Source organism: Eriocheir sinensis, chromosome 14 (assembly GCF_024679095.1).
Source record: "Eriocheir sinensis breed Jianghai 21 chromosome 14, ASM2467909v1, whole genome shotgun sequence".
In the NCBI taxonomy this organism is placed as follows: Eukaryota; Metazoa; Arthropoda; class Malacostraca; order Decapoda; family Varunidae; genus Eriocheir; species Eriocheir sinensis.
The window spans coordinates 342,665-362,008 of NC_066522.1; positions in this window are offsets into that span (position 1 = coordinate 342,665).

Here is a 19,344-nt window from a genome sequence, read left to right on the forward strand (position 1 = left end):
CAGATGAACCACTCTTAAGTTTATTTAAGCAACAAAGAAACTCTGTGGAAATTAGGAATTAATTAATTTATACCAGGCACACAGCAACCTAGCTATCTATCTTAAAACATCCTATGCAAAATATGTACTTAGCTGTAGGTAGGCGAAGAGGGAGCCACACCTGATCTACCTCGTGAGTCTGGAACCCTGGAGTCCTTCTTCAGTCCTCTCTGCAACACGCCGTGCCCTCCTTACCTTCCAACGGCTTCCCTCGCCTGAGTACACAGTCACTCTGGACTTGTGGATACTACAAGGCTGGAAAGACCACCACGATGAGCAACGTGGCGCGGGAGGCTGGAGATGGAGGTCTTGTCGCGTTGGAGTCTCGGAGGAAGATACTTGGAAGATGGCGGCGGGACCCACACTGCTCCGCTCCCCGGCCGCGGTCAAGATGCCAGCTCTCGCCATACTGACATCTCGTTTTCTGTGTAAAACGCCCTAACGGCTATGGATTTATTATTTATTAATAACCTAACGCATGCACTTGGTCATAGTGGGTCATGCATCCCACACATAGTTCAGCTTTGGCAATAATAACGAAATGATTTGAAAAAGTTCCTGTTTCCCGCCTTGGTGAGGGACTGAGTTCTCGCTCTCTCAATCAAAATGGCGGTCATTTCCGCGGTATTTTTCCACGGGCCACTTCCTGAATAATGAAATCATGACATTTCGCCCCCCCTTTAAGAAAACTTTTGTCTTCAGAGAAAAGTTTTTTGACTGTGATAAGCTGCCAACACTGGTAACAAGCCCTACACCTGCACCTACACATTAGGATGTTCCTGACAACGTTCTCACACTTTTCACACACCCTCTCATACTGTGGTGTATGTCAGTTAACCTCTGCTCAGGTAATTGACGGTTCGCCTGTGAGTGAAAAAACCTCAACATTTACGTTAATACTCAAACTAGAGGGAAACCTCCATAGAGAGGCGCCAGTACCTTTTAGAGCGGGCTTGGCGAACTTCGCCACATTTATTCACAATATGTAAGTGGTGTTATGTATGTATACATAGTGTAGGTGAGACAGATGTTTAGTAGCAGTAGGTAGGTGTAAAATGGTGAAACTTATTGTATAAATTCCTGGCTATCTGCCTAATTATTCCTATATTATCACACCATGCACCATACCACGCAACTTAAATTTTAAGCATGCCGCAAAACCCTCCGCCAACCACCCTCGAAACCACCTAATCTGAACACTTTCGTCACTTGGTTCCTCGACTCAACTGAATCTTAAGGTCCCAAGATCCGAATATAGTCTTCAAACATAAGAACATAAGAACATAAGAACATAGGGAAACTGCAAGAGGCCGGGTGGCCTACACAGGGCAGCTCCAGAATCACCCCCACTACTCACGATGGGTGAGGTGTAGTTACAGGGGTTACAGGTAGAGGCTTGATCCTCGTTATACCGGCGGTACTAGGCACGCACCAGTACCCTGTCACCTTACTGCACCCACACCTCACTGCCACCAGTGAAATATAAAGTCTCCGAGCCACCTACTTGTCCACTTTGATCATCTTAATCTGCCACCAGACGCAATCTTAGGTTTGTCCGAAAAAACCGCTGCATAACCCTCTAGCAACGATCTGAGATTGAGAATAGTGAGCTTTAACGAACTCTAGACACCTCACCTTCTCGTCATCATACTCACTTTCTCGCAAACAACCTGCGGCTACTTCTGACCGGTAGTATTGTTTCAACATGTTGATATGGAACCGTTTTGGGTGTCCATCAACCAGGAGAAAATAATTAAGGTCATTAACCTTCTCCTGAACCTCGTAAGGTCCCTTCCACTGAGCTAACAGCTTGTTGCTCGCTGTGGGAAGCAAAACTAGGCACTGTTCTCCTACACTGAGCTTACGCAACTTTGCCTTTCTGTCGTAGTAACTTTTCTGTACTTGTTTTGCTTTGAGTAACTCCTTAGCAATGTTACAGGTCTCTCTCAGCCTGTCACCTAAATCTAACACGTACTGGTATGTGGTCTTGACCTCCGGATCCGGTACATTGTCACCCCACAGCTCTCTCAGTAACTGAAGCGGACCACTAACCGACCTACCATGCAGTAGCTCAAACGGGGAGAACCTGGTGGAGCTCTGTGGCGCTTCTCTGTACGCGAACAACAAAGGAGCCAGGTACCTAGGCCATTCCTTGGGTTGTTCGGCAGCCATGCGTTTAAGCATTTTCTTAAGTGTGCCGTTAAAACGTTCACACAGTCCATTCCCCATGGGATGGTAGGGCGTGGTGCGTAACCTTTTGCACGCTAGCAGACGTAATACTTCCTCCATCATCCCTGAGGTGAACTGAGTACCCCGATCACTCAGTATTTGTCTGGGTATACCTACTCGGCAAAATATAGTCATGAGAGCTTCAGCCACAGTTTGCGTTTCAATATTCTTCAGCGGCACCGCTTCCGCCCAACGCGTGGCAAAATCTACTAGGGTAAGAATGTACCGAAAGCCATCGCTGGCTCGGGGCTCGATCGGCCCCACCAAATCTACCGCTACTCTTTCAAAGGGAGAGTCAATAATGGGCAGTGGTTGTAAGGGTGCAGGCTTTACACTACCCCTATCTATAATCTTTTGACACACATCGCACGACCTCACGAATCTAACTACCTCCTGGCCTATCCACTTGGTCATAGTGGGTCATGCATCCCACACATAGTTCAGCTTTAGCAGTAATAACGAAATGATTTGAAAAAGGTCCTGTTTCCCGCCTTGGTGAGGGACTGAGTTCCCGCTCTCTCAATCGAAATGGCGGTCACTTCCGCGGTATTTTTCCACGGGCCACTCCCTGAATAATGATATCATGACACTATTCTCTCCCTTGGGCTCCTCTGATCACAACCTTATTCCTTTATCCTGTCCTATTGCTCCTGTATATCCTATGGACCCACCGAAGAGGCGAAGCTTATGGCATTTTGCTTCAGCTCGGTGGGACGGCCTTAGGATGTACTTTTCCGTTTTCCGGTGGAATGATTACTGCTTCCAGAGAGAGACCCCTCTGTGTGTGCCCAGCGCATCACAGAGGTGATTGTCTCTGGAATGGAGGCACACATTCCACGTACTTTCTTTACTCCTCACGGTAAAAAGCCTTGGTTTAATCACGCTTGTTCTTGTGCTATCCAAGATAGAGAGGCAGCTCACAAAAGGTACCAGACCCTTCGCGCTCCTGCTAACCATGATCTTTATATTTCTGCCCAGAATCGTGCCAGACTTATTCTTCGACTTACCAAAACCTCTTTCATAAATAGAAAATGTCAAAACCCTGCTTTTTCTAATTCTTCCCGGGACTTCTTGCACCTAGCCAAAAATTTCTCCTCCAGTTTCACTTCTTCCTCTTTCACTCCTCTCCTTAACCCTGACGGCAGCACCGCCGTCTCATCTATCTCTAAGGCTGAACTCTTCTCTCAAACTTTCTCTAAAAACTCCACTTTGGACGATTCTGGGCATATTCCTCTTACTCATCCCCCCTCTGACTCCCTTATGCCTGTTATCAAGATTCTTAAGAAGGCTTATGGACCTGATGGAGTGCCTCCTAATGTCCTTAAAAACTTTGCCTCCGTGCTGACACTCTGCTTGGTCAAACTCTTTCGTCTCTGCCTATCTACATCTACCTTTCCTGCCTGCTGGAAGTACGCCTTCATACAGCCTGTGCCTAAGAAGGGTGACCGCTCCAATCCTTCAAACTACCGCCCCATAACTTTAATTTCCTGTCTATCTAAAGCTTTTGAATCAAGACCTTAACCGGAAGATTCAAAAGAACCTTTTCACTTCTGACCTATCTGGTCGCCAGTATGGGTTCCGCAAAGAGTGTTCTACTGGCGATCTTCTTGGTCCATTAACTGACTCTTGGTCATTCTCTTTTAACCGTTACGGTGAAACTTTTGCTGTTGCGCTAGACATATCGAAAGCTTTCGATAGAGTCTGCCACAAGTCTTTGCTCTCTAAACTGCCCTCCTACGGTTTATATCCTTCTCTCTGTTCCTCTATCTCCAGCTTCCTTTCCGGCCGTTTTATCTCCGCTGTGGTAGACGGTCACTGTTTTTCCCCTAAACCTATCAACAGCGGTGTTCCACACCCATTCTCTTCCTATTATTCAACAATGATATTTCCATAACAAACTGTCCTATCCACTCACACGACTCTGACGACTCCACTCTACATTATTCAACTTATTTCAACATAAGACCTTCTCTACAGGAATTACAAGACTCCAGAGTGGAGGCAGCAGAACGCTTAACTTCAGACCTTGCTATCATTTCCGATTGGGGCAAAAGGAACCTTGTGTCCTTCAGTGCCTCAAAACCCCAATTTATACACCTATCAACTCGACATAATCTTCTATACACCTATCCCCTATTCTTCGATAACACTCAGCTGTCACCTTCAAACTCTCTTACTAAATCAGCTTCCTCAAGGTTTGGCGTTCTGTATCGTCTCCGACAGTTCTTCTCCCCCCTGCTTTTTATTCATAGGGGCCTTGTCCGCCCTCGTATGGAGTATGCATCTCACGTGTGGGGGGGCTCCACTCACACAGCTCTCCTGGATAGAGTGGAGTCTAAGGCTCTTCGTCTCATCAGCTCTCCTCCTTTTACTGATAGTCTTCTACCTCTTAAATTCAGCCGCCATGTTTCATTTCTTTCTATCTTCTATCGATATTTTAATGCTAACTGCTCCTCTGAACTTGCTAACTGCATGCCCCCCCCCCCCCCTCTCCCGCGGCCCCGCTGCACACGACTTTTTATTCATGCTCATCCCTATACTGTCCAAACCCCTTCTGCAAGAGGTAACCAGCAGCTCCATTCTTTCATTCCCTTCCCTCTTAAACTCTGGCACAGCCTTCCTTCATTTGTATTTCCTCCTGCCCATGACTTGACCTCTTTCAAGAAATGTATCAAAACACCGAAACTAACCTCTCTTTTGGCTACTCTTTACTGTTATCTATTATGGGAGCGGCGAGTAGCGGGCATTTTTGTGTAGTCTTTTTGTTGCCCTTGAGCCGTGCCCTGCCTGCACACGCACACCAGGTTGCTAGCCAGCCAATACAGCAGCCAGTCAGCTATCTAGTCCACCAACCAACACGTTAACCAGCCAGTCCATCAATCAATGAGCCCATGAGCCCGCGAACCAACCAACTCTCCAACCAACTAGCCAGCCAGACAGTAGATCAGCCCTCCAGAAAGTCAGCTCACCAGGAAATCAGCCCTTCAGCCAGCTAACTAGACAGCCGCCCGCATGTGTTGTATCGCTTGTGCAGTCAATTGTGCTTCCAGTTACCACAATACCGCTGATAATCCACCATGAATTGTGTTGCTATTGGTTGATGTGCATCATCTCCACTGGTTTGACTTTTGGTGACAGCTGGTATTGAGTTTGTCTGGGGAGTGTTGCGCGCGCGCACGCTCATGTGAGTGTGTGTGTGTGTGTGTGTGTGTGTGTGTGTGTGTGTGTGTGTGTGTGAATCATACGTATCAGTGAACCCTACACTTGAGATGTCACTGTACTTATACATTCGTGTGCAACTGTGCATCTGGGCTTAGAAAAAAATATGGAAGCACACCGCACCCCCAAAAGCCCGGCGAGTACACAAAAGAAATCCATTAGCAAGGAGAGGCCTAGCTGGTGTTTCCCAGCACCGCCTCCACCATCATTTTTCACCCCTTCCTCCCCTTGATTTATGGATTGCCTGGGCGAGCGTAGGAGGCAGCACAAAGGGAGAAAAAAGGGAAAGGAGGGAAGGGGATGGTAGGATGAGGGAACAGAGAGAAAGAGAGAGAAAAGAGAGAGAGAGAGAGAGAGAGAGAGAGAGAGAGAGAGAGAGAGAGAGAGAGAGAGAGAGAGAGAGAGAGAGAGAGAGAGAGAGAGAGAGAGAGCAGCTCTTGGGATGATGGGGGTGTGAAGTAAAAGTAAAATGACTAACCAGGATCGTCTTATTTTTCGTCCTTTTTGTTCTTCACATGGCATCCTACTTTTCTCTTTTTTTATCTTTTTAGGTTTTATGTTCCAATTTTGTACTTAGGTCTGTATGTATTTTTGTGCTCTGGCCACGTTGCTTATTTCTCCACCTCCGTCAGTCTTTCTCTCCATATCATATCATCTTTTGTCCATTATATTCGCCTTTCTTTTTCTTTTTTTTTCTTTTTGTATTGCGTTTTTCTATCAAACATTCTTGAATTAAGATATGCATCCGCTTACTATGAAAGTACAAGATAACTAATGATCATATGCTTTTGAAACCTATAGTAGTTGTTCAGCATTATAGTTATAGTGTTGATTACAAGGTACCATGCTGAAAAAATATAGTCCATCGACTCTAACTTGAGCCCTGTGGCTTGGCCCGGGTAATCCCCCATTGTTTACACATCTAGCGATAACATGCGCATGGCGATCTGTCTCACTGTTAGTCTGTACGTTATATATTTATGGAATATAAATATATTCATAATACGACTGCATGGTGTTATGAAGGGCTTGGGATTTGAAGGAAAGACAACGACTTTGTAAACCTTCCATTTCACTTGGTAACGTGGCTCATACGATGGTGCCGCGCCATTCACCCGTCCGCCACCATGGAAGACTCACGTAGGTCTCACTTTCGCGCCCTGCACAGCCAAGCAAAATATATTATATATAACGTAAATAAGAGAGAGAGGGGGGGGGGGGGGAGGGGTAGTGAGCTCCTCTGAGGAGAGTGATGGGGTGATGTGGCATATGCGCAGCTCAGGGGAGCCGTGCCTAAAGGCTCAAGTTATATTCGATAGACTATAGGCGATAGCATTTGGATGTATATGCTTATAGTCTATCGATTTTAACTTGAGCCCTTGGGCGTGACTCAGGGATTCCCCACGAGACCGCGCTGGTGCCACATCACTCCAGTATTCTCCTCGGAAAGGGTCTCTCTCTCTCTCTCTCTCTCTCTCTCTCTCTCTCTCTCTCTCTCTCTCTCTCTCTCTCTCTCTGTCTCTCTCTCTCTCTCTCTCTCTCTTTTGCATGGCTGTGCAGGGAGCGAGAGTGAGATCTACTTGAGTTGTCCATTGTGACGAAACGCTGAATGGTGCGGCCTGGTGCCTGTTGCCAAGTCCGTCAGGCGGCACCGTCGCATGAGCCACGTTGCCAAGTGATATGGAAGGTTTACTGAGTCGTTGTCTTTCCCTACAACCCCAAGCCATTCATAACAACATGCAGTCGTATTATGAATATATATATATATATATATATATATATATATATATATATATATATATATATATATATATATATATATATATATATACTCGTATATATACATATATATATATATATATATATATATTCCATAAATAGATAACGTACAGACTAACAGTGAGACAGATCGCCATGCGCAGGTCATCGCTAGATCTGTAAACAATGGGGGTTTCCCCGGCCCAAGCCACAGGGCTCAAGTTAGAGTCGATGGACTATAGTAGTTATCTTTTAAGTTAACCAGCAAGTGGCTCCATTTCTCGACTGAAGAAATGATGGAGGCGAAGGAAGGGTTTTGCAATATATAAGTAATGGTGTTATATCTCTTCACCTATGTGCACACTAATGGAGAGAGAGAGAGAGAGAGAGAGAGAGAGAGAGAGAGAGAGAGAGAGAGAGAGAGAGAGAGAGAGAGAGAGAGAGAGAGAGAGAGATGCAAAGAGATTGATATAAAATGTAGTAGAAATGGTTCAGCATAAGATGTGTAGAAATGTGTCTTTCGGCATATGAAAGAAAGAAATCTACGGATGAATGAGCAAATTGAGAAAACTAAGATGAGAAGAAAAATAAAACAAAACAAAGAAAGATAAACTAAAAGAAAGAACAGACGAAGGAAAGTAGAAAAGGAAGGAAGGGAACAGTTGAATGAATTAAGAGAGGAAGGAAAGAAACAATTCATATGGAGTCTGTAATAGGTCAATCGTCCCATATCTGGCGCCTCCTCAAACCTACTTAGTCGCACCTAACAGAAGAAATGATGAAAATGCAACAGAAGAAAGAAAATAGAAGAAACAAGGCATTGTTGGGGAGATGGACATAGAAAACCATTTTTTTGGGTGTCTCGGGTGACAAAAAAAAAAAAAAAAAAAAAATATATATATATATATATATATATATATATATATATATATATATATATATATATATATATATATATATATATATATACCATTTAGGACCGCTACAATTTGAGGCGATAAACACGGTGGACACCCACCAAGTGTTGCCGCAGATCCCTCCAACACCTTTCCTTCATTATGTCTGATTCTTTGACATTCCATATTGTTAGGATCTTTAGAAGGTCTCGTCACCTTAACTGTTCGTGCTGTCTCTACTGTTAATATTATTATTATTGCTATTACTACTGCAGTTGTTGCTGCTACTGCTGCTACTATTATGATTACTACTACCACCACCACTACTACTACTATTACTACTACTACTACTACTACTACTACTATTACTACTACTACCAAGGAGTATAACTATTATAGAGAGGACACTCGCCCCAGTACCTTGTAACCGGGCCGACGGTGGGGCCCCGGGAATCTAAAGAAGGCGGAGGGGCAATGGTACCTGCCAAACGGAGGAAGCAGACTAGTTATCCAAAGCGCACCTAGATGGCAGCACCATGTCTGAATGGAGGAGGAGGTTAAGCTTGTTATGCAAGCTTAACCTCCTTATAAAGAATATATTACGTGTTGAGTCTAGTGCTTTTTATAATGATCAAATCCCCAAATGATTTCCATTGGAGTTAATAAGTACGTCATACCAATCATCAATAGTTAAATATGTCAAAGAAGATAGAGAGGAAGAATGTTGGTGGATAATTCCGAGCTGACAACTCCGTCTTCGTCGCCGATGCCGCGGACGCCACCGATAGGGGTACCTTTAATTTAAGTACCCGTAATACCGGTGCCGAAAACTCCAGTACCGGTAGTAACGAAACCTGTATTGGCACCGGCAAAGTACCAGTAGGGTACTGGTAAGGTACCGGTACTTTAGCGGTACCTGTACCTTAGCGGTACTAACGGCACTTTACCGGTACTAACGGTACCGGTACTCAGTTCCGGAACTGGGCACTAGTCTCGCTAATGCCACTAAGGAATCGTTACCACTTAGAGTTCGGTATCGCTAGTGTCGCCGGTACCGTTTGGTTGTGGAGAGAGACCTCGCTCCCCGTCTTCCCGCCATGTTGTCATCTCCCTGCATTGTTCCCGCCATTGTTTTATTAACTTTTTCATTAATGTAATTTTTCATGTCGGAATCTTCTTTTTCCTTATAAGTTTGCTAATGTTTGCTGTTATTCTTATTAGAATATGAGTCCCTCCATAATAACTATATACTCTGCTGATTTTCTTATCGAAAAAGTAGGCATTCAAGGAGAGAGAGAGAGAGAGAGAGAGAGAGAGAGAGAGAGAGAGAGAGAGAGAGAGAGAGAGAGAGAGAGAGAGAGAGAGAGAGAGAGAGAGAGACTGTGTCCTTAAACCTAAGTTAAATTCTAATAAATCAAATGCCACCAGGACTGCATTTCTGCACTAATAAATATTAGTTTGAAGGAAGCGTCGGTCGAACTAGATTTAAAATAAATAAATCGTACTGGAATGGACCACTTGTGTATAGATATATATATATATATATATATATATATATATATATATATATATATATATATATATATATATATATATAGATATATATATATATATATATATCCATAAATTTCTCTCTCTGTCTTCCTGTTGCTCTTCTGCATTCCACCATCCCAGTCAACACCACATCCTCCATCTCATTCCTCCTCATCACATGTCCGAGAAATTTCATTTGTCGTCTTCTTATTGTTGTCATCGTTTCCCTCACCACTCCCAGCACATCGTCATTAGTTTTTCTTGCTGTCCATGGTATCTTAAAAATTCTCCTCCATAACCACATTTCACCTGCTTCCAACTTGCAATTTTCTGTTCACCGTCCAAGTTTCACATCCATACAGCAATGTTGCACGCATGACCGTATTAATGTTTTTGCTGCCAGTTTTCTAATTCCAATAAACAATTTTCTATTCGTCAGATAAACCTTCATCCTCGTAAAAGCACTCTTCGCAATGCCAATTCTCATTCTAATTTCCTTTTCACATCTGCAGTCTTCCGTTATCAAGCTCCCTAGATAAGAAAACTTTGACACTTGTTCTATTCTTCTTCCTCTCACCTTTATTCTCACTCTGGGGGCAGTTGCCTTAGATACCACCAACACCTTGGTCTTTCCCATATTAACAGTCAACCCTCTCTCCTCGCTCGCCCTCACTGTCACATCCAACAGATGTTGCAACTTCTCTGCAGAGTCCGCCACCAGCACTGTACCATCTGCGTACTTAATATCTTTGATGCTGTAACGTACAACCTTACTCCCTCAATCCCCTGCAGCTCCCTCAATATCATCTCTCCATATAGGTTAAACAGATCAGGAGACATTACACATCCCTGGCTTACTCCTCTCCTTATGGTCTGGTATACTGTTCTCTCTCCCTGCACACTCACTGCAGCTTTCTGATTCCAATATAGATTTCTTTTTAATCTCAGTTCTTTCCCATCAATATCCAGGCCTTCCAGCATCTTCATCATTTAATCGTGCCTTATTTTATCAAAAGCCTTTTCATAGTCAATAAAGCAAATGAACACATTTCTTTGTTTTTCAATCATTCGTCCCGTAATTGTTCTCATACAAATATCGCATTAGTTGTTCCCTTGCCCTCCAAGAAGCCATACTGCTCTCAGGACACCTGCTCTCTCACTTTATTCCTTATTCTTTTCATCATAATCCTTATTATTATTTTTGTTATTTGGTTCATTAGGCTTATTGTACAGTGCTTACTGCATTCCAACGTTCCGTTTGTCTTTGGCAGAGGTATAAAAACTGATTTGCACATGTGTTCAGTTATTGCACCCTCATTATATATTTGATTAGCCAAAACTGTAATATTCTTTATTGCAAATTCTCCCAAGAACTCCAATATTTCAACCGTCACTCCATCCTCCCCAGCAGCTTTCCCCTTCTTCATCTTACTCATAGCAAATTTCACCACTTCTTCCATTATTTGTTCTCCATCTTCATGTACAGGATTCTCCTCCTCCTCCTCCTCCTCCTCCTCCTCCTCCTCCTCCTCTTGTCTGTCATCCTCAAAAAGTTACCTTATGTACTCCTCCCATCTTTCTTTAATTGCTTCTGTCTCCATTAGTACATTACCATCTTTGTCTTTAATATCTCTTCCGTGATTACTTCTTTTCCTTGTTATTTCCCGAATTCTATCGTATATCATTCTCGAATCTCTCTTTTCAAGATCTTCTATTTCTTTACACTGTTCTTCAAGCCACTTCTCCTTTGCTTCTATACACTTCTTCTTAATCTGTCTATTTAGTTATCTGTATGCATTGTCATCTCGACCTTTAGTATCTTTTCTCTCATCCATCAACTCAAATATTTCATCAGTTATCCAGTTGTTTTTTTCTGCTCTCTTTATGGAAGTATATTTTGATTGCCTTCATCTATTGCATCACTTAACCTCTGCTACTGTTGTCCAGGATCATTCTCGTCGCATTCATCCCTAGACATCTCAAATTTATTTTCCACTGTCACTACGTACCTCTGCTTAATTCTTCATTTCTCCTCAACACCTGTACATCTCTTCTTGGTTTAACTTCTTCTCTCCTCACTTTCTTTACTCTCACCCTAATGTCTTCTATAACTAGAACGTGATCGCTATCACAATCTGCCCCCGGATATACCTTCACTATTGTTACTGAATGTCTGTATCTTCGATTGATGGTAAAATAATCTATTTGATTTCGTAATATATATATATATATATATATATATATATATATATATATATATATATATATATATATATATATATATATATCTATATATATATATATATATATATATATATATATATATATATATATATATATATATATATATATATATATATATATATATATATATATATGGCAATGATTTACTGGTGCCTGATTTGCTACAGGACCAATACAGGATCAGTACAGGACAAGTAGGCATGCAGTCAACAAGTTCAAAAGAGCAGTCAGGGTGAGAATATCGATAAAAGATAGAAAGAGAGCCAGCATGGGGGCGGAATTTAAGAGGTAGAAGACTGTCAGTACGAGGAGGGGAGTTGATGAGACGAAGAATCTTTGACTCTACTCTGTCCAAGAGAGCTGTGTGAGTGGAGCCCCCCCACACATGTGATGAATACTCCTTGCGTGGGCGGACAAGGCCCCTGTATATGGACAGCATCTGTGCGGGGGGAAAAAACTGGAGGAGACGATACAGATCCAACAACCTCGAAAGTTTGATTTTGAGAGAGAGAGGATATGAGTTTCAGTTGATTTTGAGAGTTAAGGATAGACCGAGTTTGTTTGTTGAAGAGAAGGTGTGAGAGAGTGTTGTGTCGAAAAAATAGAATAGGTGTTGGAAGGTTGGTGTTGTTTTGATTGGAAGAAATTTGAATGGGAGCGTTGAAGAATGGAGGCGTTCTTTTTGTCCCCAATCGATCCTAATGTCTAGGTCTGAAAAAGGTACCAGTGGGCAAAATTTGTGGCTTTACGGTGTACCAGCGACGGGCCAAATTTTTGCCATGATATAAACCCCCCAAAATAGATGATGCATAAACTGATCACAAATGCGCTGATATGTATTATGAAATGGTTTGCGGGAGTGATGATTTTTTCTCATTTTTCTCGCTTAGACGGGCCTTTAAGAAACATGATCCCCGCAGCTACCGGGGCGTTCTGCGGCCTCCAGCCTGGACTCGTATATTTCTTGTTGGGTTGGCCTTCTATCAAAAGAGGTTGAGTTATGCAGAATAGAGGCATCGGCGTAAGAATGGATAGGACAGTTCGTTTTGGAAAGAAGATCATCAATGAACAACAGAAAGAGAGTGGGAGATAGAACAGAGCCCTGTGGGACACCACTGTTGATAGGTTTAGGAGAAAACTACTATTACACACCTATTACTACTACTACTACTACTACTACAACTACAACTATTACTACTATTACTACTACTACTACTACTACTACTACTACGGTTAAGATTCGTTTTAGTACCGTGCCAGTATTTCATTACCTACCGTATTAATCATCACTAGCTCTTCATATATCTTTTCTACAAACGTTCAGCAATCATGGAAACGCTTTCAAAATCCAATTCAAAGACTATTTATTGTTGAAAATAGGGAATAATATTCACGAAAGCTCGTAGCCTCATCTGGCGGCAGATGCCGCGGCGGCGGTGCAACCGGTGCTGCGATAAATACCTACTCGCAGAAATAAGTCGCACATACATATGGGGGGGGTCGAGGGGGGGGGGCTGCGCCCCCCTGGTTAGAAGGGGGGGAGGCGAGGGGGGCGAAGCCCCACTGTTAACAGGTCGTAAAGTTCGGTTGGAGTAGTTTAAATATGCGCCCCCACCCTAAACCCTCTGCGAGCTATTTTGCGGCTGCGCCGAGGCCGAGGCCGTCGCCAAAGGAGGCTACGCTATGAATTTTCAACAATAAATAGTCCTTGAATTGGATTTTGAAAGCGTTCCAATGATTGTTGAACGTTTGTAGAAAAGATATATGAAGAGCTAGTGATGTTTCATAAAATAGGTAATGAAATACTGGCACGGTACAAAAACGAATCTTTACCGCTCCTACTACTACTACTAGGCTTCTTCCCGGTAGGGCGTGATGGTCGGCCCAAGGCTTCTTCCCGGTAGGGCCTGATGGTCGGCCCAAGGCTTCTTCCCGGTAGGGCCTGATGGTCGGCCCAAGGCTTCTTTCCGGTGGGGCCTGATGCTCGGCCCACCCCGTTCTGGCGCAGGCGAGTGTTTATAGTGGCGCCATCTTGCATTGGCTCATGCTGCCCTCCCGGAGCTCATCTTTAATCCTAAAATCTAGAGTCCGGGTTGATAGGTGGTCTTCTGGACAGCATGTGGGTAGTTTTAAGCCACTCGGCGGCGGCTGAAAAATCCCAGCCTGGTGACACCGGGCGGGGATTGAACTCGCGTCCTCCTGAACGCGGAGCCGTCACTCTGTCGACTCAGCCACCGCCTACCCGCAAATTAATATTAATAATAATAAAGATAATGAAATAAAACTATTTATACTACCACTACTACTACTACTACTACTACTACTACTACTACTACTAATAATAATAATAATAATAATAATAATAATAATAATAATAATAGTAATAATAATGATAATAATGATAATAATAATAAAAAAAAATAAAAATAATAATAATAATTGTATTACTACTAATAATAATTTATATAATAGTAATATTTATAATAGTTATATTAATAATATTAATAATAATAAAAAAAAATAATAATTATAATAATAACAATGAAAAATAATAATGATAAAAACAATGATAATAATAACAATTGTATGATCAACTATATAAATATGATCATACTGATAGCAAATACAATAACAAAACCTACCTACTACAACAACAACTACTTCTACTACTAGTGCTACAACAAGGCCATCCACAACAACAAAAACATTTCCTCCTATCACTCCTCTTCCTCCTCCTCTTTCTCCTTCGCCTCTTCCTCCTCCTCCTACTCCTACTTTTACTACTTTTTTTCAAAAAAAAATTACGGGCCTCCATCTATTAGAGTTGCGCTGTGAGCGGTATATTCTCTCATATCCTTTCACAAAGCAATTCATTGGCCCCACACCGCCAATGACTGTGGCCGACAACCATCTTTATTTAATATTACAAACCTTACTAAACATATTACTTTTAAACTAACAGAGCTTGTGGTTGATACGACTATCAACCACCGTCGCCTCAAAGTCCAGGTCGGCAATGCGGGTGGTTTTGAGTGCAGGTGACCTGGTTCCTCTCAGGCAGACCAAGGCTGACCTCAGGAGGGAGAAGGACAGCCTGCATCTCATCCAGGCGACCACACTGCTTCTTGGCTGCTGTTCTTATCCGCCAGTGTTTGGGCGAGTCTTGCGTAGAATCTCTGCGCCCTTGGTCCCATCCCTCCTGCCGTCGTGAATACTACCGGGGTGAAGGAGCCCTGGTCCACATTCTGTATTCTTTCTTCATATGCTCTGTTCTTCTCCTGTTCGTTTCTTCTGTGGGCTGCATCAAGGGTCAGGTCTCTGTGGCAACGGGCCATGGGATCAAAGATCCTTATGTCAAAATATGCCCTTTGTCCACGAGTCCAAAACCCTATGGCGCTAACATCCACTCTTGCTTCGTTCGAAACATTAGCGGTGCGTCTGGCGAGGTGTTCGCCTTGCAGAGGGAGCAGCATGGGTTCCACAGTCACGTCGTGGCAGACTTCTTTCAGCATCTGAGCTGTTACGTCTCTTACTTCATCATGTCTCATGCAGACGAAACCTCCTCTCTTGCATGTCATGGCATGATTTTGGTTGAAGGGTGAGCCACAGTTACACATGTTTGGGAGCCCATCCACTGGCCAGCCATACCTGAGGGCAAGGGCATCAGTGAATTCTTTTTTGTTTAAGTTGAAGCCTTTTGCCCTGATAGGTAGTGTGGTTAGCCAGTTTGAAGCGCCCACTTCCTGTTCAATATCTGTCCTCCTCCTTGTGTCTTCTGTGAGTTCTCTCATTAGGTCACTCAGAGTGTCTCTCTGTTTTTCTTCTCTGTTTATGGAGATTTCATTCCTTAGTGACCTAATATCTTGAGGGTTGTCTTCTCCCCTTTCATTTTGATTGGTAATATATCCGGTCAAGGAGGCTGTGATTCGGATTGAGTTCCCGAATTCAGACTCAGCCAGATTTTGCGGGTTGGTGATGCCGAGCCCACCCATTCTTGGCGGCAACTCTAGCAATCTTCTCTCCTGGCCACTGGGACATCTCCCATTTGTTATCGCCGGTATGAAGGTGTTTCTGATAGCATCTTCCAGAGGTTTTAGTAACGGAGCAACATCAGGAACTGTCCTCATGAGGTAGTTCCATTTATGCTTGACACCGTACGTAAATGCTGCGTAGGCTGCCTGTGGTTCTGTTTTGGCGATCTCGCTCAGCCTCTGCAGTTCGGACTCCCAGCGCTTTACACCTGTTTTCACATATTCGGTTCTGTATTCAGCTGTTCCAATGACTGACCCCCAGGTTTCTTTCGCCAGTCACTGACAGTTTCACGTTACTGCCCTGGAATGCTGTTTTGGCCCGATCGTATGCCTCTGGTTTTACAATCACCACAGACTTCGTGGCGTTGGGACGGTACCCTATTTTAGGGCCGTGTTCATTGACGAGATCCCACCATTTCCTGAGGTCTGCAGACTTTCCTACCCCGGTGAGGTCATCCGCATACGCCACCTGTTTGACGTTGGTGTTTTCATGGCGGATGGTGTCCTGCAGCTTCATCATTCCCAGGGCAAACATTGCCATGGTCACTGGGTCCCCCTGGGTGGTGCCCTCTGAGGATTGTATGGCCACCGGGTCTCCAAGTCGTTGGTCATTATGACTGCTGATGAACAGTCTGGCAGGTTCCTTGTATGTATTTTCAATATATTGGGCGAATATAGGGCACTTGATTTTGATGTTGTGCAGTGCTGTTTCCCTATTGATGTTGTTGAACGCATTTGCAGCGTCCACCATCAGCACCGCCTCGCATTTTGGGTCTTCGAACATTTTCCTGACGGCGTGAATGGCAGCTTCACACCCAGCCTGCTGACCCGCACACACTTGGAGGTTTCCCACCGCCTTCCTCACGTCGTCCTTCACCACCTCCATGACAGCCTTGCCTATGATCCTCATGAGCACCTCCCCCATCCCGATGGGGCGACAGCCTGGTTTTTTATCCAGCGGGATGAGCCGGCAGGCCATCAAAGGCTCGAGGTGTTGGCAATTCTCTGACGCCAATTTTCTTGCTAGGGCGGCTATTGCGTCGCGAAGATCCACAGCTGGATTACCAAAGATGTTCTTACTGAGGAGGTGTTTCCACCCCTTGGCATCCAGGCCTGATGGTCCACCCGCTCCCTGCGTGTGAAGGGCGTGCTTCCAGATCACGTCACCGCTGATATGGTCGAAGACAACTCGATGCGGCGGGGTGTAGTCCCCAAGGAACTTCATTTCTGGGTGTGCAGGTCTAGCATCTGGATGCTTGTCCTTAAGGATCTGGCGTGTCTCTTCCGTCATGGGAAGGACTCCCGCCGCCTCATCTTCTATTGACAGTGATCTAGTTGCCATGGCCACTTTGCCTTGTCTCATCTTGTCAGCAAAGTTTCTAGCCCTGTCGTTTCTGTCCTTCTTGCGAATGTTACGTCTGCCTAGTCTCTCCTGCAGTGTTTTAGCCTCGTCAAGTAGCTTCCGGACGTCCCCTTTCCTCCACAGCTCCATTCTTCTTTGTACCGCCTTCACGTCCTCAGATTGTTTCGACTTTTTGTGAGTCCGTTGGCATATGAGGTGCGGTAGTATGGCCAGAATCTTTAAAGCGTAGGGGGCGATTTGCGTGGAGTTGTTGTACGCTCTAATGAGGTAGGTTTTCTCCTCTATCAAGGTTTTGGTGGCGTTAAATCTCGGGGCCTCAAATACGTTATTGGGAGAAAACGTTACCACATGATTGTAAGCGTCTCGCACCCACTCCTCTGTCTCCTCGAGTGTCCACCTCTGCCAGAAGCGGAGCTCGCGCGAGGCGTCCTCACCCTGGTCACCCTGCCCTTGTCTCTCGCCACCTGCACCCACCACCACCTGATCATCTCCAGCGCCTTCATTGGCCTGTCCACCCAGCACCACTTCTGGTTGCTCACCATTTTCCACATCCTGCCGTTGATTGTTTGGGTTTCGACAATCTCCACCTCTCTTACAGTTCACACAGGGCTGGCCTCGTCTTACGCACGAGCACTGAACACAGTTTTGATTTCGAGACGAACAAATGCAACATTGAGGGGGCTCCATTTCGGTGCCATTATGCATGCTAGTGTATCTTAGATGCTATATATGGTGATGAATAGAGCTTTGACTCTTGTCTCCCCCCATATACCTACACACAGACATACACTTACATATGCTTACTCTGCCTTTACGGTAATACTAGAATGATTGTTTATTTTTCACTACCATTGCTCCTCGCCAACACTTAGATATATAGATAGGTTTATAATTAATACAATAGGCTGACACATTGTTTTCAAAGAGAGAGAGAGAGAGAGAGAGAGAGAGAGAGAGAGAGAGAGAGAGAGAGAGAGCCCCAGCGGCGGGCCGTTGCCCGCTCATCGACATATATGTACCCATTTACAATATGTAAGATGTAAAAATAAAGAAAGAAAGAAAAGAGAGAGAGAGAGAGAGAGAGTTGGGATGGAGATATTATTAGTGCTGTGTGGAGAAATTTGTTAGTGTCAGCATGGCATCGAGGTTACAGAGGTTAGCGTAACCAAGGGGCGGTTGGTGCGGTGTGGGGAGCGAGGGGGCCGGGGGTAGGGGCGGAGAGTGTGAAGGAGTGAGAGAGAGAGAGAGAGAGAGAGAGAGAGAGAGAGAGAGAGAGAGAGAGAGAGAGAGAGAGAGAGAGAGAGAGAGTAATAATTGTAATTGCATCAGAACAGAAGTAAACAAAGTATTAAAAGTATATTAATGGCACTAACGTCAATAATAATGTAAGCAGTAGTTTTGATAGCAGTGATAGTATGAACACAAGCAATATGAATAATAATAATAATGACAAGAATATTACAGTAATACTACTAATAATAGCAATAATAGCAATGGCAACGCTAATAATAGTAGCTACTACTACTACTACTTCTATTACTTCTACTGCTACTTTATTTTACTATTTTTATTTATTTAGGTGATACCTATAGCGCCTGTAGTCTATCTTGGAGGACCTCTTGGACGATCCAGGCCCGATAGTAACACAAGCAAACTTTATTTTTAGTGGCAGCCGTGTTATATGACTTGTTGGGCCCATGCTGACCCCGGTGCTCCACTTGAACGAAGTCGCTGAAGTTTGGGCTGATTGAAAATCTGGGCAGTATATGGGTATTTTTCCGCCACTTGGCGATGGTTGAAGAATCAGTGTGTTTCGGTGGAACTCGAACCTAGGTCCACTACTCCTACATCCGCACACACACACACACACACACACACACACACACATTATGGTTAGTTTAAGATGTAGGAGTGAAGGAGATGTGTGGATTAGGTACTTGCCAGGGTGGCAAATCAGGAACAATCTCGACTGCAGTGACATCAATGGCGAGCCTTCGAAGATCAGCACATACCATGCGGACAAGTGTGCGTC